Source organism: Equus przewalskii, chromosome 14 (assembly GCF_037783145.1).
Source record: "Equus przewalskii isolate Varuska chromosome 14, EquPr2, whole genome shotgun sequence".
NCBI classification, from domain to species: Eukaryota; Metazoa; Chordata; class Mammalia; order Perissodactyla; family Equidae; genus Equus; species Equus przewalskii.
The window spans coordinates 54,025,253-54,045,385 of record NC_091844.1 but is presented as its reverse complement, the minus strand read 5'-3'; the positions used below and the strand labels follow the sequence as shown (position 1 = coordinate 54,045,385).

The following is a 20,133-nucleotide window of genomic DNA, read 5'->3' as shown; positions in this document are numbered from 1 at the left end:
CCCTTGCACCTTTCAATTATAGCACCTACCATCTTGTACTGCGATTGCTTAATTTATTTTTTAATCTCTACCTCTATGTACAGTGCCTGGCAAATCGCATGCGCTAAATAACTGTGGAACGAAAGAGTGAATGTCAAAGACTAGGCCGAGAGTTTTTAAAATCAATGTTGACTGAGAAACAAAACATGGAAATGTCAAGGGCTAAATGCCAGGCAGTGCGGGTCTAGAAGAAATAAAAATAAGCCCTAACAGCACAGAATCCTCCTAAAGGGATCGCCTGTCTCGTTTTCTCGCTTTCTGGCCTCTCCTGACACCTCAATTTCCCGGCTAACTCACTCATTCTCGTCGCTTCTGGGGACAGGTCAGGCAGGTATCCCGCGCAGCAGCTCTGATTGGTCGGCGATGATTTCATTGTTAGAGAACATCCGGGTTTTTCCCCTCCCCACAACACCTCCCCCAGAGCCCTGCTCTCCGAGTTTCCCTCTCCCGCGTGCGCCCCACCCTCAGGCTGAAGCAAAACAACCGCCTCTCCCCAGACCGCTTCTTGTCCTCGCCTGCGCCATCCTTTCCCGTCTCCGTGCAGAAGAGAGGCGTTTATATCCTCCAATAGAAGGACTACCAGGACTTTGTTAGCCATTCAGCAGCCAACCCCCTGCAATTCCGGGTGGGACTAGGCCTCCAAACCTATAACTGGACAGCCCGTTGGCTCCTTTATGGCGCTTGTTTGACGCCAGGCTTAGAGGTCAAAAATAAAGGGTCACGGTCCTCGCAGAACGAGAAAGATCCGCACAGACGCCCTGGGTTTGACCGTTTCGAAGACTAGCCAATCACTTTTCGGATACAAACTTCCCCGCCTTTTGCGCGTTCATTTAAAAAAAGCCGGTGTGACGGACTTGGAAATTGCTTCAGTGACGGACAGGTAGAGGAAGCCAATGACTGAGGGCTCGGGCCACCCTTTGGACCAATAAGAAAAGAGAATCTCTAGGGTTCGTGCTTTGCGAGGAGGAGCGCAGGTGGGCGTTATTTGATTGACGTCGGTCTCTACTTATGACTGGTACGGTGGGTTGGTCCCTTACGTCCGGGAGGTATGGCAGAGGCGGTGCTGAATGAAGTAAATGGTACTGAAGGGTTGGGTCTTACTCAGTGGGCGGTGTTTGATGGATAGTTGACCTTGCCAATTGAAGGTGGTCACTGATGCCCAATGGGAAATTAGGAACTCAGAGGCGGGGCATTGTGGGCGGGGAAAACTAAGTACGGAGGGACAGGGCGGCCGAGGTGGGCGGGGAGGCGTTGATTGACGGGCCACTCAGCAAACCGGGTACAGCGAGAGGCCGCGCGGCGTCCCAATGGGTGGGAGCTGGGGGCTGGGCTCGTCTATGGGCGGGGAAGGACGGGGTGCGGGGAGGGGGTTGCAGAAGGAGCGGAGCGGCTGCTGCTCAATGGCGGAAAAGCCGCCGGTGCTCTGACCGCCTTGTCCCCCTAGCTGTTGCGGGGGAGTTTCCTGCCGGCGCGGCTGGAGTCTCTGTTTCTCAGGGTTCGGTGGCTGGAAGATGCTCCAGAGAGACAAGGCTGCGGCGGAGGAGGTGGCGGCGGCCAAATCGGCAACGGCGCTAGGGTGGAGAGAAGGCGGCGGCGGCGGCGTGCGGGGCCCGACGGTGTAAACAGCCCCGGAGGCGGCGGAGGCGGTGGCCGAGACCCCGAGGGGGAAGCGGCGGCTGAGGCAGGGTCGCGCCTCCGTTGGGAGCCTGGGCTGAGTGCAGCAGGGGGGCTCTGTGGCGGGCGCGAGTGGACGCTCTAGACCTCGCCTCCCTCCCTCGCCCCAGGTAAGGCCGCTCGGCGCCCCGCCGCAGGGGAAACGGCTGGCGGGCACCGCCGCGGCCCCGGGCCGCTTTCGGGGTGCCGCCACGCTGCGGCCGCGGACTCTGCCTGCCTAATTCTCGCCTCTTTCCTTCTGCCGCGGAGCCCGGGGGAGCGGAGCGCCGGGCCTGGCTCCTGGGTAGGCCCCTTCCCCAGCCGCCGCGTCTACGTTCGGCCGAGGCTGGGAGAGGCTCGGGGCAGGGAATGGTAGGGCGCTCCAACGCCTGGAAGTAAACTGCTTACCCCTGTTCTCCGCTTCAGTCTGCGAGCATCTCTTTCACACGAAGGCGCTGGGGCCACCCCAGGCCTTAACTCTTCGCTTTCTGGAGCATGCCTGCTTGAAAACATTACCTTTTCCTATTTGTTTCCTCGTCTGCTTCTGCCTTGTTCTGCGCTCCACTTCACTTCCTTGTTAAATCTTGTTTCTCGCTCTTCTGTCGGTGCGTCTCACCACCTCCTTCCTCCTCACTGGGTTTAAATCGTTTCTCTCTTCTCAGCAGGCTCCGGGCTTCTCTTCCCTGCCTCCCCAGAAGTCCTTTTCAGATGTCATTCTTTTTAGCAGTGAAGTTCTTAAATGAAATTGCTATCGTCAGTACCCCCAATCGACCAGAGGCCCATTAAGAGTAGACACCAGCTATATGTGGCAGATCAGTTTTTTATAGTTTAAGTGAGCCTAACATTCTTAAAAAAAAAATAGATTGTATTATTAAATTTAGAGTGTGAAAATAACACTGAAGTAGTTTTTAAAATGAAGGGCTCAATGAGTATTGGATATAGTTATTTCATATTTTCAGTTGCATGACCTCTAATGTCAGATTTAGCAAATGTAGAACATTTGCCCATCTTATTTGGCAAAAACACTTCCTGAGCGTTTGATAGCGGCCCAGATTCATCAGTATTCAAGCTGGCTTAAAAAAAACTTTAGAAAGACATTATAAGAACAACTAGGAAGCTGTTTTGATGAAGGCACAGTTAAAGACCTTTTAAAATAGGCTCCACATGTTTAATGTATCAAAATAAAGTTGGCAGGAGTCTTGTAAAAGGATTATTTAGGAATTTGAGTAGTCTTAGTGTTACGTAGCTATTTTGGGAAAAACATTCGTTTTCTGTTAAACGTTTACAACTCCTGTGATGTGAGAATTACTGAGGTTTATTGTGAGATTAACACAGGAACTCATTTGAGCTACTGCATGGATGTAGAAGTGGTAAATTGTTGAGGGTAGACAGTGTAAGTCGGTGTGTTCTAGGAGATGGAGAAACATGCTGTGGACACTGAATGTTCACAGACATTATTTCATTTACTTTCCCTGTTGTGCAATGGCGAAGTTCTTATTGTTGGCCTACTTTTAAATAGAGCATTTCTAAATAAATAGGCAGATTATTCTAATTATTATGATGGTCTTTTCCAGTTATACAGGCCTTTTAAAAATATATATATATTTGAAGTTATAGTATTAAAATGGTAGTTTTTAGAAGAAATATTTTTTATAGGTCTCCTAAATGGCCACTGTGTTGTTTCAATAGAACTTTTAAAATTTAGTATTTAGAACAGATTTTTTTTTAGTCAACAGATTTTCTTTCAGGGATAATCTTGATTTTTACTGTGCTGCTTCTCTCAATGTCTTCTTTGTCTTTTTTTTTTTTTAATGGTTGTTGTTTGTGTTTTCTCCTCTTCGTTTGTTTTTGCTCTCATAAAGTCTTATCACGTGCCTGAGCAGTTTTTTATGTTGCTGTCTTATCAGCATAGAGTAGTATTTTTATTCACTCGTTCGTATGTGTTGGTTAAGACTTCCCCAGTTTCTTGTACATTGTCTTTTCGGTTTGTTCGTGTGGTGATTATTCCCTTAGAAGTGACCAGCAGAGCTTTTAACATGTTTTCTTATCCTGGCTGTCTGATTTTTATGAAGACTCCAGGAATAGGTGAAAGCCTTTTCAGTTTGTCTGATGGTCAGGTCGGTAAGTACTATCTTATGTCAGTAATTACATCATCTGAAGGAATGGTGTAGTGTCTAAATAGCTGTGCTTCTAAGAACACCTGATTCACAAGTTGACAAGGTCAGAAAAAGTGACTCTTGTTGAAAGTTTATTTTCCTATAGCGTACATTTTTTACCGAGTCTTTTAAATTAAAATATGATGCTGATAGACTGTCTTTTGGCACTCTTGAAAGAGTGGAATTTGCCGTGGTAAAGCTTAGCAAAAAACTGGCTGAGCCAATAATGGAAGGATTGCAAACATGCCCTTGTAAATGCGTTGGGAAACATTTCTTTTATTGCACATGATAGTGAGAGAGAATTTTTTTTCCCCACATTCATTGGTGTTAGTTACACATATTATGTATGTTATATGAGTACTTGTATATTATATGTAACTATTTTAAAGTATTTTGTGACATTACCTAGCATAGAAATTGGTAAAATAGTATAATTCTGACTCTACAGTGGTCCTTCATAAGATATTAATAAAGTTACCTTATTAAAATGTAACACATAGTATTTTACTTTTTCTGTGAAATATGCCTTTCACAGTTCACTGATTTTAAGCAAAAATTAGTTGGGAAACAAGTGATAGTGTCAGAGTTATAATAGTTAAATTGTTTTTTAATTCCAAAATTCTAATAGCAAAATTTATTCAAGTAATACTTAGCTTAAAATGTAAAGTTATGACTAGTGGTAAGAGTATTTTGGGGAATATGGTCATTTTTCAGTGGTTTTTCACATTGTACTTCAATCTTATTTTTTCCTTAGTGAATGAATTTCAGAATTTGCATTGAAACCGAATATTGCTATTTATATTAGCAGCTTTAAAATTTTATGGTAGAAAGTATCTTATATATCATATCAGCAGAATTGTGGATTAACAGGAATGATTAATTGGGGATATGAGATAAGATTCCTGCAAACTGGGTGAATCTGGGGAAACATAATCTGGGTTACTTCCCATCTCAGTATCCTGCACTCAAACAGTGAAGGTAAAATAGGGTAGATTTGGGGAATATTGGTTTTTGTAGTTTTTGCTTGACTGTCATAAAATCTGTAAAATGACAGAGCTTGTCATCGGCTTCTAGCAGTTGATCTAACAAGTAGAGGTGAAGAAAAAGGTACTTGGGCTTCATAATCTGTCTTTATTTTATCCTTATTTTTGTTGATGATACTTGTTTACATTAGAACATTGATTTATAGTAAAATAATTTTGGTCTTTTAGACTAATTTAAGTATACTAATATCTGATTAGCCATTTCGGAATCTTTTTTCAAGTGAAACGTTTCTAATGTGATTTAACCTCTGTAGATTTGACTTGAGTTATACTTTTTAGTATTTTGTCTGTATTCCCCCTCTCTCCCCAAAGAAGACCACCATTTAGACTTTTTTTTGATCAGGTAGTTGAATCACTGTTATGATAAAAAGAAGTCTTTTGGGCCTGCCCGGTGGCGCAGCAGTTAAGTTCGCACACACTGCTTCTTGGTGGCCCGGGGTTCACTGGTTCGGATCCCGGGTGTCGACATGGCACCACTTGGCACGTCATGCTGTGGTAGGCGTCCCACATATAAAGTAGAGGAAGATGGGCATGGATGTTAGCTCAGGGCCAGGCTTCCTCAGCAAAAAGAGAAGGATTGGCAGTAGTTAGCTCAGGGCTAATCTTCCTCAAAAAAAAAAAAGTCTTTACTAAGTTCTTGATAATGTTACGAAGTTTTCAAAAAATATCGTTTTATATACTGTAGTTTCTCTTCTCAGACTTTGTAAAGATTTTGAGATTTACTTTTTGGTATCATCTAGCAATCTAGGAAACAAATACTATATGGTAACTCATACCTTTTTTTTTTCAAGTTTTCATTCAAATTTCAGTGTGTTTTATTTCACCCCTTCAATTTAAAGTTAATAACGGATGTAAACATTTTGCTCTGAATTGTGGTAAGTCATGACACAAAGGAGTTCTTCAAGTAAATTTTTTTCTTTTTGTCTTACTCCAGCTAACTTGTAACCACATCTACAATATCTAATAATTTTTTGGCATAACATATGACTTTTATAATGATAACTTTTGTAATAACTTATTTAAGAATCCAGTAGCTTAGCAATCAGTTGTAGTATTTTAACTTGTTCATATATTTAGACGTTTAACATGGTTTGTAACATTTAAAACACAGTTTACCAATTAAAGCTTTTATGACTTACTAAATAGTTTAATATTAACTTGCTAAAAATAAAATGGACTCAGTTTTCTTTTGGAGTATGTTGAAATGTCAAGATATTTGTTGGCTTTAAATTGATTTGTTTCTTGAAAATTAAAGAGCTTAAGGTTTAGAAACAACAGTTTTTGGAAAATTTGTTTTGTATTTTTTTAACCAAAAGAAGATCTGCTAAAAGTTGGTGTGACATTTAGAGGAGAGAGGGACAGACATTGGAAGACTTCTATTGAATACAGGAAACTTGTCTTATGCTTAGAGGTGGGACCAGTTACTAGCAGTGATATAGGAAGGATAAGACCTGTCTCAAGTATTAGTGTGCTTATTGTCCACGTAGAGTGTCCTCTGCTTCACAAAAGGTTGTGAATGAAAAGTGCATTTGTACGATAGAATCATGAAGAACCTTTCCTTCCTGGAAAACTTGTAAAATGTGGTTCTGTTATCAGGTATAGTAAAATTTGTAATATAGGAAAAAACCCCAGTGAATAGATTTTGTTTGTTAGGTAGTGCATACCTGAGAAGCAGATTTGATAAAGGGTATATGGAGTAATTTGTGAAGTTCTGAAGGATTTCAAAGCACTTTAAAGCTTGAACGTAATGTCACTGATTCTTAAATCTAATTGCATTTTATTTTTTTGATGTAGGTGTGTATAAATGCGCTCCTAATATTGAAAAGAGATAGTTAATAGATATTCTTATGAGTAGGAGAATCTGGGGGTGTCCGTATTACTCATGGGTGCTTAACCTATGTTGGCAAAGAGTTTTTCTTTTTCCCCCTTCTGATTAAAGCAGTCAACTCTGAGTTAATGAACGGGTATTTTCTATTGAATACAGATGGCCCTTCTTCTTAGTCCCTTACAAAGGGGAAATAATTAACTCAAAGCAACTCTAAATGGTAGAATGTATGGGAGATCAGATTTAGATATGAAAGACTTCCTGTTACTTTTACTTACTCTAGGCTATCAACCCACTGAGGAGTAAAAGAATTCAGTATAATTTAATACTGTTTAGTCTGAACCGCCTCTCTCACCCCCCCCCCCCCCCCCCCCGCCCCGGTCATTGCATTCACTGAGAGCTTTCTACTTTTCAAGGCTATTCCAGGCTGGAGACTGAACAAAACAGACAAAATCCATGCCCTCATCGATCTTACATTCTGATAACAGTGTTTCTCAGTTTATGTTACAGCTGTGCTCCCTTTGTGGATGGCTTAAATTATGAGTGGAAAATTTGGGATGTATGGTGTTTTCTACACTACGCTTAGAAGCTGTGATCAGAGCTTTACTATTTTTAACAAGAGGGAGGAAAGAACAATTTTTCTGTAACTGGACAAACACTAGAATATGAAAAGAGGAAGTAGGGAGGGGGGGAATATTGTTGTATCAGAGATTAAAAGGTGAGCCAAAGATAGAAAAGAGATCCCTACATTAGGCATGGGGGAAGCAGGGGGCTTCAGCTGTTTCTATTTACTGTCCAAACTTGGATAAATGACTTCCTGAGCAGGAGAATGGGAGAAAAGATGGCATAATGGGAGCAGGGTGAACAGGACTTTTAACAAGTTTGGTTTAAATAACTTGGAATGTACCTGTAAAATATATGTTGTCATCTGTGTTTGGAAAAGACCCTGTTGCTGTTCTGTTCTTTTGTGAGTATAGCTGAAAGACTAGTGATTGGCCAGTAGTGTCTGGATATACGTCACGGATTTTGACCGCTACTTCTGTTCTCTGGTTATTTTACACTTCTGTTGAAGATAGCTGATGGAGCCAATCTGTCTCTCAGCTTGTTGGGCTGGAATTGGTCTCTGTGTTTGTCACTGTTCCCTTAATTCCATAGTTGTGGTACATTCCTTGAAGTTGTGCCTTTGTTTTTCCTGCATTGTAAATTTCTGGATGAGGATGTCCTATTGCACTTAGATATGAAGCAGGTGCTGAGTTTTCTTTGTTCCGTAGCTTTCCTAGTGATGATCCAGTTTGGTAAAGATATCTCTTCCTGAGATTACACAAACATCGCACACTTAAGATAAGCATGGGAGATCTTTGATCTTTGTTTTTATTTTAATGCATAATGCTCTTTTGCTTTCATTTGTGAGTCATTGAGTCAGTCTCATGTGATCTTGCTTGCTGCAATGAAATGAGACTGATTTTTTTTATTTTAAAGCAAATCAACTTTGTTTATTTCAGTGCCCCAATATAAAAAGGAACACTAGTTCCATTTATGACCTAAGGGACCTCATTTATAGCACCCAAATAAGTCTTCAAATGACTAGTTTCACTTGTAATATATTTTTGTAACTGTATTTATCACTTTTATCAAAATGCTGATGTGCAAAAGAACTTGAGCTTTTTGAATATATTAAATTTAGTACTGTAATTCAGGTCAGGTTCATTAAGCTGTTCATTTGGATATGTTTGAGTACCTATATTTTAGATTTAAAAACAACCTTACTTAATTTCTTAAATTATCTCTTCTAACTGGTTTTGTTTATATAATTCAGAATTTTATTGAAGCTTTGGTGGTTGTAGGTCCATATAAGGAAACTGAGTTTAATTTTTTTTTCTCTGCTTTTTCTCCCCAGATCCCCCCACTACATAGTTGCATATTTTTTTAGTTGTGGGTCCTTCTAGTTGTGGCGTGTGGCATGCTGCCTCAGCATGGCCTGATGAGCAGTGCCGTGTCTGCACCCAGGATCCAAAGCACCCAGGATCCAAACTGGTGAAACCCTGGGCTGCTGAAGCGGAGCGCTCAAACCCAACCATTCGGCCACTGGGCCCGCCCTTGAGATTAATTTCTTACTATTCAATTGTTCTGGGGTGTTTTGAATTAAAATGTGAAAGTGAAATGATAACTTTAGCTTAATACATAATAGTTTTCAGTTATACTCTCCTGTTTTTGGTTTTTGTTTTATGAAATCTAACTCTAGTTTGTAGAGGAAGTAGACATTTGGAAGGATTAGTGATGATTTAGTTTCCATTATTGCTCTTATCCTACATTTTGAGTCTTTTTCTTAGTGATTGGTTTTTATTTCAGTTCACATTACTTGCTATTCTCGTGTGCTTTTGGTTTGTGTTGCTTTTTCTGCCTCTGTCTTTGCTTACTTGATTTTTATTTAAGTTGAGGGTGGACACCAGGTCTGGAAACACAAATGCATACACAGTAAATGGTTTATTGATATTATAGTAGAGAATATGTTAAAATAATATCTATGTTTTCAGATTTTATGACCACCCTACAAAGTGGAGTTCATGTGGGTGGGTCTTTTCTTTTTGTTCGGATATATATTGCGGTTTTCTCATTTGTAAAGTGAGGATGATATATATTTTGTAAAATTGTTGGATTGAGATAATCCACGTAAAGCTGTTACCATAGAGCGAGGCACGTTATAATCATTAAAATTTGAATGCTGCTCCTATTCTTGCTTTAACTGTTACTAATACTCTTACTGCTACTACTAAGTGATATACGGTAAGTTGAAAGAGTACCTAAACTAGGAGGCAGGAGACCCTGTTTGAGGTTCCCATTGAGCCTTTTAATGCTTCTGTGACTTTGTGAGTTACTTGTTCTTTCTAGGATTTAGTAACCTTAATCTGTAATGTAATGTTTTTTACCTGAGTTAAGGCAGAGGGCTGCACCAAATGCTGTCTTGAGGTCCTTTCAATTTTGAAATAAAGGGTTCTGTTCTGAGTTTCTCATTTTCTGCCAGAGTGAAGCTACATAAGGGCAACAATTGTGTTAGTTTGGTATGTTGATTTATCCGTGCATCTATGTTGTATTCTATAAATATTTGCTGAATAAATTTTTCCATAGAAACGATATCTTTTTGGGAGAGGAGAGTAGTGAGTAGGAAGAGGGGAGAGAGGTTTACATTCCTTCTCAAGGACTTGATGCTTAACTTGTTAAAGGTATGAACACAGATTTTCTGCTGTTCAATTTTTATTTAGTAAATAATATTGTCTGCCAGCATTAGGCACTTTGGAAAACGAAGATTATTCGAGTGTGCCCTTTGGGAGGGGAGGAAGGGAGTAAAACATGTATATGAATAATTATACAAGGTAAAAAAATGCTGTAAAGGAATTACTGGTATATTTTATATGTTGAGTCTTTCTAAAATGTCTAAAAATTAAATGGCCGTATACTTAGGGTATCTTGTAAATTTTTGCCTTCTCACTTTTAGAAATCAGATGCTTAGGAAAAACATCAGGGGTTGTGAACTTTAGGAGAGTTTCTTTTGGGTCAATTTTGATATGTAACCTTGAGAACTTTTGGGGAGACTTAAGACTAATTTAATATTTGTGGAGGAGAGTGATGAGTAAAGTTTAATAGACTAAATAATCTCATATTTCATTTTTGTCTTTTTGTTATGAAAATTTTTAATCCTACAGAACATTGTAACAGTACTGAGTACCTATATACCCACCACCTAAATTCAACAGTGTTTTATAATTTTGCCATATTTGCTTTGTCTATATCATCTTTGCTGAATCGTTTAAAAATAAATTTTAGGCATCATGTCACTTCACCCCTAAATGCTTAAGTATGAATCTCAAAAAAAGGACGTTTTCCTCTATGCCTACAATGTTGTTATCATACATAACACAATTATCTAATCCTCAAAAGTCATCTAATCCCCAATCCATATACACGTTTTCCTAGTTGGGTCAAAAATGTCTTCTATAGCTTTTCCCCTCCACACCAGGGTCCACTGACAGATCATGCATTACACTGTGTTTGCTGTGTGTCTCAGTTCTCTCTTCAGTTTAAACATTCACTTAAAAAAAAGACTCTTTTTAAAGAGCCCAATTATCTTGTAAAATATTCCATATTCAGCATTTGTCTGATTGTTTCTTTGAGGTTTTGTTTTAATAAGTTTTAAAACTTATTCCTTTGTCTTCTCTAAGCCAAGTTAGAGCTAAAGACTGTGTTAAAAAGGCTAGGATGCTTCATAGGTGATGCTGCTTCATGTTACATCCCACCAGGAGGCCAAAATGCCTGATTGTCATACTGTTAGTGGCGCTAAGTTTGATCATTGGGTTAAGGTGGTGATTAGTAGAGGTCTCCATGGATAAGGAACATTTTCTCTTTTGTGCTTCCCAAATAATTCATGGCATATTTTGTTACTCTGCAAATCCATTTCTCCTTGAGATTTTCACTTAGTGGATTTACTGATTTCTTATTTAAAGATGGATCTTGGCAGGGGCCATCAGACCCTCACTGGCTGAATCAGACCCTCATCTGCTGCCTGTTTTTGTAAATAAAGTTTTATTGGAACATAGCCATGCTCATTTGTTTACATATTGTCCAATGGCTGCTTTCCCACTACTATGGCAGGGTTGAGTAGTTGTGACAGAAACCATATGGCCCTGCAAAGTCCCAAATATTTACTCTTTGGTTCTTTAAAAAAAAAGTTTGCTGACCCCTGATCTAGGGTGTATGTATTGTTCCCTTTTCTTATTGTAGTGATGGTAGTGGTGTAAAATTGGTGTTTACATAATTGATGTTTATATGTAGTTTCTCCTGCATTTTGATGTTATTCAAGGTATAACTGCTTTTAATGTGGTTAAAATTGTGAAGTTTTGCTTATATCTCCCAAACCATAAATTATATCCAATGAGTGCTGTACATGGTGTACAAAATCATATGTTAGAAACATAGAAATACTTCAGATGTAAAAAGAGTTTTAAAGAATAATGAACACCACAGTATCCACTACCCAGCTTAGTTTAGAATATAGAACATTACCAGTATACTTGAAGCCCTTCTGTAATCTTGGATGCCATCCTTTCTTTCCCACTATCCTGATTTTTGTGCCTACCTTCACATATATCCTCTCCATGTATCTATGTCTAAATAGCATATAGTACTGTTTTAAGAGATTTTATAGTTTTTGTACATGATGTGTGGAATGTCTTTTTATACAATTTGGTTTTTTCACTTAACATTTTTGCAAAGTTCTTCCTTGTTGCTCTAGTCCTTTTTTTGGTAGTATTGAATATGTATTGCATGGTATCCCATTTTATGATTATAACACACTTTGTCTAGTCTTTTTGGATGAATATTTGGATGATTTTTGTAGTTGTCAACAGTGGTGCTAAAACATAATTTACATGTCTTTTTGTTATATATATGTGAGAGTTTCTCTAGAGCACATACTTAGGAGTATAATTGCTGAATTGTAGGCTATTCTCATCTTACAGCCTACCTAGATATTTCCAAAATTCTCTCCAAAGTGCCTGTACCGATTTATACTCCCACCAGTGCTATAGAAAAGTTTCTGTTGCTCTGTATCAATATCAGTGCTGTCCTATATAATGTCAGTGATACATGTAACTTAAATTTTTTTTCTAGTAGCCACATTAACAAAAAAGGCAAAGGTGAAGTTAATTTTAATATATAATTTAATCTAGTACATCAAAAATATAATTTCAATAGTAAACAATAAAAATGAATGAGTTTTTTGCATTTTTTCTATTAAATCTTTGAAATATGGTATGTATTTTATATTTAATATCAAATCTCAATTTGGATTAGCCACATTTCAATTTTTACTAGCCACATGTGGCTAATAGCTACTGTATCAGACAGCATAGCTCTGTATCCATGTCTACATTTGGTACTGAGAATCTTTTCCTTTCTTCAATCTGATAAAAGAGAAATGCTGTTTCATTGTGACTTTAATTTTGCATTTTCCTGGTAGGATATTTCCATTTTCCTTTTACTCATGAGGATGAACATTCTCATATGTTTATCGGCTGTTTGAATTTCTCCTTTTGTGTATTTGGTGTTTTGATTTGCCCTATTTTCTATTTTCCTCTTAATGACAAAATCTTGCATAAATATGGATTTACTTTGCCATTAGAATGTTGGTATTTTTGTTAATTGAGTTTAAGAGTTTTTAGGGATTGATTAGATGATGTGTTTATAAAATGACAGATGACACATTTTAACTTAAAGGCAGTTTTAAAAATAATTACAAAAATAGATGGATTGAAGTGAATGCTTGGAAGGATAGTACTTGAATGGTAATCTGGGGAGGTGGAATGGGGACAGGGTGATTGCTTTATACTTAAGGTAAACAGTCCTTCGTATATATTGCTTTTCTTCCATACATTCTTCCTTTTGTTCAGCTTAGTGTTGCTCCTCCTTTCCTTAACTCTAAGCCCGAGGACCCCCAGGAAGAGCTAGGCTGAATGGATTCTGGCCTAGAGCCAAAGATGTTCTCAAAAAGGGCTGTGGGGCTAGACTGAGGTGGGGAGTTGGAGATGCTTTATTTGGAGTATCTGGAAACAAACCAAGTGATACATTCATTAGTGTGCCCTCTGCAGTAAGTGAGTATAATTGGCGGGGTGCTTTAAATGTGAAACAGCAAAATTACTGAAAATCGCCACTGAAATGGCCATCTTGTCAGTAAGAGTGTCGATACTCGCACTGGGGACAGTGACAGAAATAAAGCACGTGTCTAAGATGGACAGATTTCTGAGGATGAGGTACATGGGCATGTGAAGGTTCTGATCCAGGGTGACGGCAGTGATAAATGAGATTTCCTAGCAAGGTGGCCAAGTATATCAGTAGGAATAATATGGTGAATAGCAACCTAAACTTCTAGACATCAGTAAAGCCATTTAGGAGAAATTCAGTTACCAAGGTGGAATTGGTCATTTCTGGAAATGCTGGTTGATGTGGAAAACAAAAGCAATAAAACATAGGAATTGTAGAAGTAATTAATAAAATTACCTTAATCATTAAAAAAAATGCTGGAGGGGATGGCCCCGTGGCCGAGTGGTTAAGTTCGCACGCTCCGCTGCAGGCGGCCCAGTGTTTCGTTAGTTCGAATCCTGGGCGCGGACATGGCACTGCTCATCAGACCACGCTGAGGCAGCATCCCACATGCCACAACTAGAAGAACCCATAACGAAGAATACACAACTATGTACCGGGGGGCTTTGGGGGGAAAAAGGAAAAAATAAAATCTTTAAAAAAAAAAATAAAAATAAAAAAAAAAAGAACGATAAATATGAAAAAAAAATGCTGGAAATCAAGACCTGCTTGTCCTTAATAAATATTATAGTAGATGATAGAGGTTAATCAGTGTTTGAACAGATTTTTAGTTCTCTGCCAAGTTAATATTTCTGTGAGCATTGGAATGGTTGACTAGGGTATCCTCTCTTGAAGAAGTATCTTTTAACGTAGTGTCTTTTTTACTCAGTACCTGCTAGGTGCCAATGTCACAAGTTAGGGTAGGAAGGGATAAGAAAGGCACAAATGTTGAAAGGAATATGGATGATTGTATAGGAGCGGTTAGAGGATGGGATGAAGGGTTGGGGATGGTGTCAAAGAGGAGGTATTTTGTAGGCACCTTGAACGATTTGGTTAGCTCAGTAAAAGGACAGACTGAGTATGAGGTCAGAATACGCATGATGTCCTTGGCCTGTGTAAGGCCCAGGCAGGAAAGATTAGAGAGGAAGGTTCCGGACTGGATATTTTGTACTTAATGTCAGTTGGGAAGTGGGAAGTCACTGCATCTTTTTGGACAGTTAAGGTATGTTTTAGGGAAATCAGACTGTTGATAATCTGCAGGGTAGATTCAAGGAGGTGGGGGAGATTGAAGTCAGGGGACCAGTTAAGAGGCAATTAACGTAATAGGAGATGATGCTCAAGATTAGGACGGATGGGGCCAGCCCGGTGGCACAGCAGTTAAGTTCAAAGTTCCACTTCAGTAGCCTGGGGTTCGCCCGTTCGGATCCTCGGTGCAGACCTACGCACTGCTTATTGAGCCATGCTGTGGCAGGCGTCCCACATAGAAAGTAGAGGAAGATGGGCATGGATGTTAGCTCAGGGCCAGTCTTCCTCAGCAAAAAAGAGGAGGATTGGCCACAGTTGTTAGGGCTAATCTTCCTTTAAAAAAAAAAAAAAGATTAGGATGGAAGATAAGAGAGACACTTAAAAGGAAGATTTGATGAAACAAATAACACTTGGTGTGTAGTGGTTAGATTTACATAAAAGATGTATGATTTCTAGCCCGAGTTACTGGAAGAGGGATTATGAAGAGGTAGAGTAATAGGTAGTTAATACAAATAGATTGGGATGTGCAGGTGGTTTCGGTGCAGAGATGAAGATTTTGGTCGTTATATTTGAAGAGATATGTGGAACAGCCAAGCTTGATTAAAATCTGGACTGAAATTCATCTGAGAAGTCAATATAAAAATGATAGCTGGAGCAATGAGATTGGATCAGAGGGCATATCTTTTGGGTTGAAGGCTAAATACTGTTTTTGAGGTCCCGTTTTCCTCTTGAATTTAGGAGGCTAAAGGAAAAAGAATGAATATGAATGACTCTGAGTGTTTTGATTGCAATTGTTTTGAGTTTCAATTAGGAAGGAGTTAACAGTAGTGTGAAGTGCTACGGAGTACCTTATCTTTTTTTTTTTTTTTTTTTTTTTAAAGTTTAAGATATGCTTTCTTGGGAGTGGGTGAGGAAGATTGGCCCTGAGCTAACATCTCTTGCCAATCTTGCTCTTTTTTTTCCCCCTCCCCAAAGCCCCAGTACATAGTTGTATATCCTATTTGTAGGTCATTCTACTTCTATGTGGGATGCGACCACAGCATGGCTTGGTGAGTTGGTGCCATGTCCGCACCCAGGATCTGAACAGGTAAACCCTGGGCCATGAAGTGGAGTGTGCAAACTTAACAACTTGGCCACAGGGCAGCCCCCAAAGTACCTTATCTTGAGAAGCCTCCTTTTTTAGGACCAGACTGATGTATGAGCTAATTCTAGCCAGCAGGAGCTAATTTTACCAAGCAAAACGTCAGTGTTTGAGCTGTTTTGCCAGGAATATTGGTGCTTTTTGTACGGATATGGTTATATATTATATCATGAGAAACATTCTCTATATGAAACATTCTAGATATGTTGGTCATACTGTGACCGTGCTCCAGGGTAAATTCACTTTCGTGAGTATTAGGACTGTGACTATACATTAGAGTCATGTTCTGTTCCACTTCACTAACTAGTCATAAACATAGCACTAAAATAATTAGACAGTCAAGCCTATAAGTAAAATTTCCTCTGAAAGCCTCATGAAACCTTTGCTGTCTGATTTTTTTCTTAATTTGCTGTTTGTATTCTGGAACCTTTTATGTGGGAGAGAGGAGGGGACAAAGAACAATTAGACGTAAAATCATGTAGCCCTGAACTTATTTTATTGTCATCGCTAATTGAAAAACTATTGGGATTAGGAAGAGCAGTTATTTTATTCCTTGGCTGCTTTGCTGAAGTTACAAAGGTGATCTCTGTGCGAGTATCTTTGAAGTCAGTCTTATAATAAAACAATCAAGCATAAAATCATGACAAAGTCCAAGCCCTCGTTTCATCATCCAGGTAGTCACATACGGATAGGACATGAACTCCCTCTGATTTCAGCAACAGTAACTGAAAATTTTAGCATTATGATCCAGGGAAAAACTTCTTTTACGTTATAGTATTAAGCTTTTGGACATGTGCAGATAGCTGGTGATATGTTCTCTACACAGGCCTAAACTTTCTTTAGCCTTTGCCTCAGTCTTCTTCCAAATCTGTTAGGACCTGAAGTTTTTTTAAGTAATGGAAGCAATGAAAAGGAACAAACTGATGATAAACACAGCGTGGAAGGATCTCAGAAACATGCTAAGTAAAAGAAGCCAGACACAAAGGAGGACATACTATGTGATTCCATTTTCATGAAATTCTAGAAAAGGCAAAACTACCTACTGACAGCACATTAGTGGTTCCCTAAGTCTGGAGGGAATGGGGAGATTGACTTCAGAGGGGAATGAAAGAACTTTCTGGAATGACAGAAATGTTCTGTATCTTTTGTGGTGGTGGTGGTTACACAAGTGTATACATTTGTCACAACTCATAAAACTGTACACAGAAAACGGGTGTATTTTATCATATCTAAAACAGCAACAGCCAGGGTCTTCAACGAGAACAGGTTGGACCACGGAATGGTACTTCATAGACTGGACGCAAATCGGAGGTTTTCAAAGTGAATTGACCTTTTTTGACAGTAAAGCTATCTAACACTGGTGATACCCTTTGATGTGTCTTAACAGGCAGTTATACATAAGAGAAGGTAATTCAGATAAATGCAATGATTCTACTACATTTGAAGTATAAGTAAACATGTATATAATCAACTAAAATGTTCCGGTAATATCTAGTTAAACAGGTTTTTTTTTCCTGGTTTGCTGTTTTCAGAAGTCATTGAAAGGATTTCAGAAGTGAAAAAGCTTTTAAAATAAGCCTAGTTGGAAAAACTTGAGAGTTCAAAATGTTATCCATAGGATAATAATTCTCTAAACATCACGTTTTCTTGTCAGTTTATATATGGCTAGTTGATCTGGGACATAGACTGTAGGGGATTTTTTGCAATTTGAGTACGTCTGACTTCATGTATTAGGTTGGTTATAATAGACTAAGGTATGATTTATGGATTATAATGTTAAGGATAGCTAATACTTTGAAAGCACTTATTATGCCAGGCACTGACCTACACAAACAGCACTATCTCATTCAGTTACTACAACTCCTCTGTGATGTAGCTGCTTTTATTATTCTTATCTTTTAGATGAATACATCCTGGCTTTGAGAAAGTAACTAATTAGGTCAGGATCACACAATAAGTGGTTGAGGGGCATTTGAATTCATGTCTATTTCCTGCTAAAGCCCGTACCTTTTTTTTTTAATGTAAAGAAGTCTTGAGAGGGAGAGTGGTGATTGAAAGAGAGGGCTTGACTTGGGATTTCTGCAGATTCTGTGACCCGTAATAAATGGGTCTTTGTTACCAAAGACTCTGGCATTTCTAGCTTTTGACAGTCCATGATGGCAGGCACTGCTTCATGGATCTGAGCTAATGGCCATGATGGCCATTGGGAGTGAGGTCTCTGCCTTTCCCAGGGTCATTCAGGCAGCATTCTGGCTCTTTGCTGTCAGGAGACTTTCTTCCTCGTCATCACTCCCAACATCCTTAGGTCATTGTCTCAAGTCAGGTTTCTCTGGAAGGTCTCGCGGGAACAATATTCTCTGAGTTCTTGCGTGTTCATAAGAGTTTGTTCACGCTGTTTAATACTTGAAAATCAGTTTTGCTGGATGTGAAATCTGTGACAAATATTTTCTTTCCTTGCATTTCTTAAATATCTTTGTTTTCTGGCGTAGAGTACTGCTGTCAAAGTTTGATGGCAATCTGATATAGCCCAAATGTGTGTTCTTCACAGTTCAGCTATGCATGTAGTCTGATTTTTAGAACACACTTTACATATCCAAACAGTGATAGGTTTTTGTTTTTCTAGTTAAATTTTGCAGCTTAAGCAAAATACCGCTATCAACAAAGCTATTTATGACCATCCTTTTCCTTATGAAGGGCTAGGGGAGGGATTAAGAAGTGGTACTGTTGCCCCAAATTTGAAATTTCTAGCTATGCTTTTGAGTTAGAACAAGAAAATCTAAATTATTCTCATATCTGGTGAACCTCACTTGTCATCAATTAGTTTCACAAAATCTGTGACTTATTGAATTGCTTTGTTTTCATAATCTAAATCTAGAGGTGTAGTTTCCAATCTTTGAGGGATTCTTAAAATTACCCAGTATATTCCCACTAGTAACTTCTCTCTCTGGAGCTGGGTATGGTCAATGCCTAGTTATCCAACTATTATAATAAAAACTGTTGAAAGTATCAACTTAACAATTATTCAAACCCTTTTGAACTTTCCATGTCTATTATTATTTCAAAAATCTTAAGCAAATACCACTGATATTACAGTTCACCAGAGTTGATTTGGAAGAACAGAGGACTTTTGATTTAATTCTGAAAGCATTAAGAATTGGAAGGAGGGGCTGGCCCTATGGCTGAGTGGTTAAGTTCATGTGCTCCACTTCAGCGGCCCAGGGTTTTGCCAGTTAGGATCCTGGGCACGGACATGGCACTGCTCATCAGGCCGTGCTGAGGCGGCATCCCACGTAGCACAATCAGAAGAAACTACAGCTAGAATATACAGCTGTGTACTGGGGGGGTTTTGGGGAGAAGAAGAAAAAAAGATTGGCAACAGATGTTAACTCAGGTGCCAATCTTTAAAAAAAATAAAGAATTGGAAGGAAGGATGAGAGCTAAATGTTCTGTTTCTGTGAGTTTAGTGAAGCGGGGAAGTATATTCTTCCTTTGCTTCTCAGTCAGGCAGAGACTAGTGTTTAGGATTTGATGCAGATATTTGTGAAAGAATATCCTCTTTAAGGCTCTGGACTAGTATTAGAAATATGTGACTTTTCAAGTGTCATTTCGAGCATGAGCCGATTATGAATCTTATTACTAGTATCATTAATTTTAGCCACATATTATACTAGTAAGAGCTGTTAATTTAGGGCATCATGTCTAGCAACAGGCTGGTAGTGAAGAGTACTTGGCTACATCATAGAAACATTTTTTGATAATTATTAGGAGAATATGTTGCCTCAGCTGAAATTTGAAAATAGAAGGAGGCACTGTTGTTAGCGTTTCATGTGTATTAGCTTTTTAAATTCTCACGACTCTTCTCTGAGGGTAGATATTATTCTCGTCATTTTGTAGACACTGAGTGCCAGGAAAGGTTAAATAACTTGACCAAGATCACCTAGCCGGTAGGAAATAAATGCAAATCCAAACAACTTGGCTCTTGAGGCCTTGCTTTTAACTGTAAGTAAATAGAATAGAGTGCATTGAGGAAATACATTATGTTAAGAGATAATAGCTGAGAATTTTCCAGACTTGATGACACCTGGATCATCTGACTCAGAAAGGTCAGTGATTCTCAACCTCAAAGTGAAGTGTTTAAAAGTTTAGGGCACTTAGCCAAGTATCTAGGGCTACAGTCCACAACATAAAATTAATCAAAATGTATGCTGTTTCTGCTTTTTTTTTTTCCTGCTATTGAATTATAAACTTTTAGTATTCTGGCTAGTTTGAACATATACCAGTACTGCTGTTATAAATGTTATAATTAGTATTTGTTATCAGCAAGTAGGTTTGCTTTAAATTTGTTTTGCCTTCATTTCTTCATTTTATCTTTTCTTCATGACGTTTTATTACCTTTAC

The 20,133-nt window shown here is 38.9% G+C and overlaps 1 protein-coding gene across 8 annotated transcripts in view; it reads left to right on the top strand.

Moving 5' to 3' along the window:
* The first annotated feature begins 449 nt into the window (after positions 1-449).
* The window catches only part of PPM1B (protein phosphatase, Mg2+/Mn2+ dependent 1B), a 92,326-nt gene continuing 72,642 nt past the window's right edge, over positions 450-20,133 (top strand). For 2 of the 8 annotated variants that reach the window (XM_008515175.2, XM_008515177.2), the window contains exon 1: positions 1,683-1,823. The gene's annotated coding sequence lies outside the window, so the exon portion shown is untranslated. Of the gene's footprint in view, positions 1,014-1,399; positions 1,824-20,133 lie in introns of those variants that run through there. The other 6 variants (XM_070572767.1, XM_070572768.1, XM_008515174.2 and 3 more) reach the window with 6 other exon arrangements.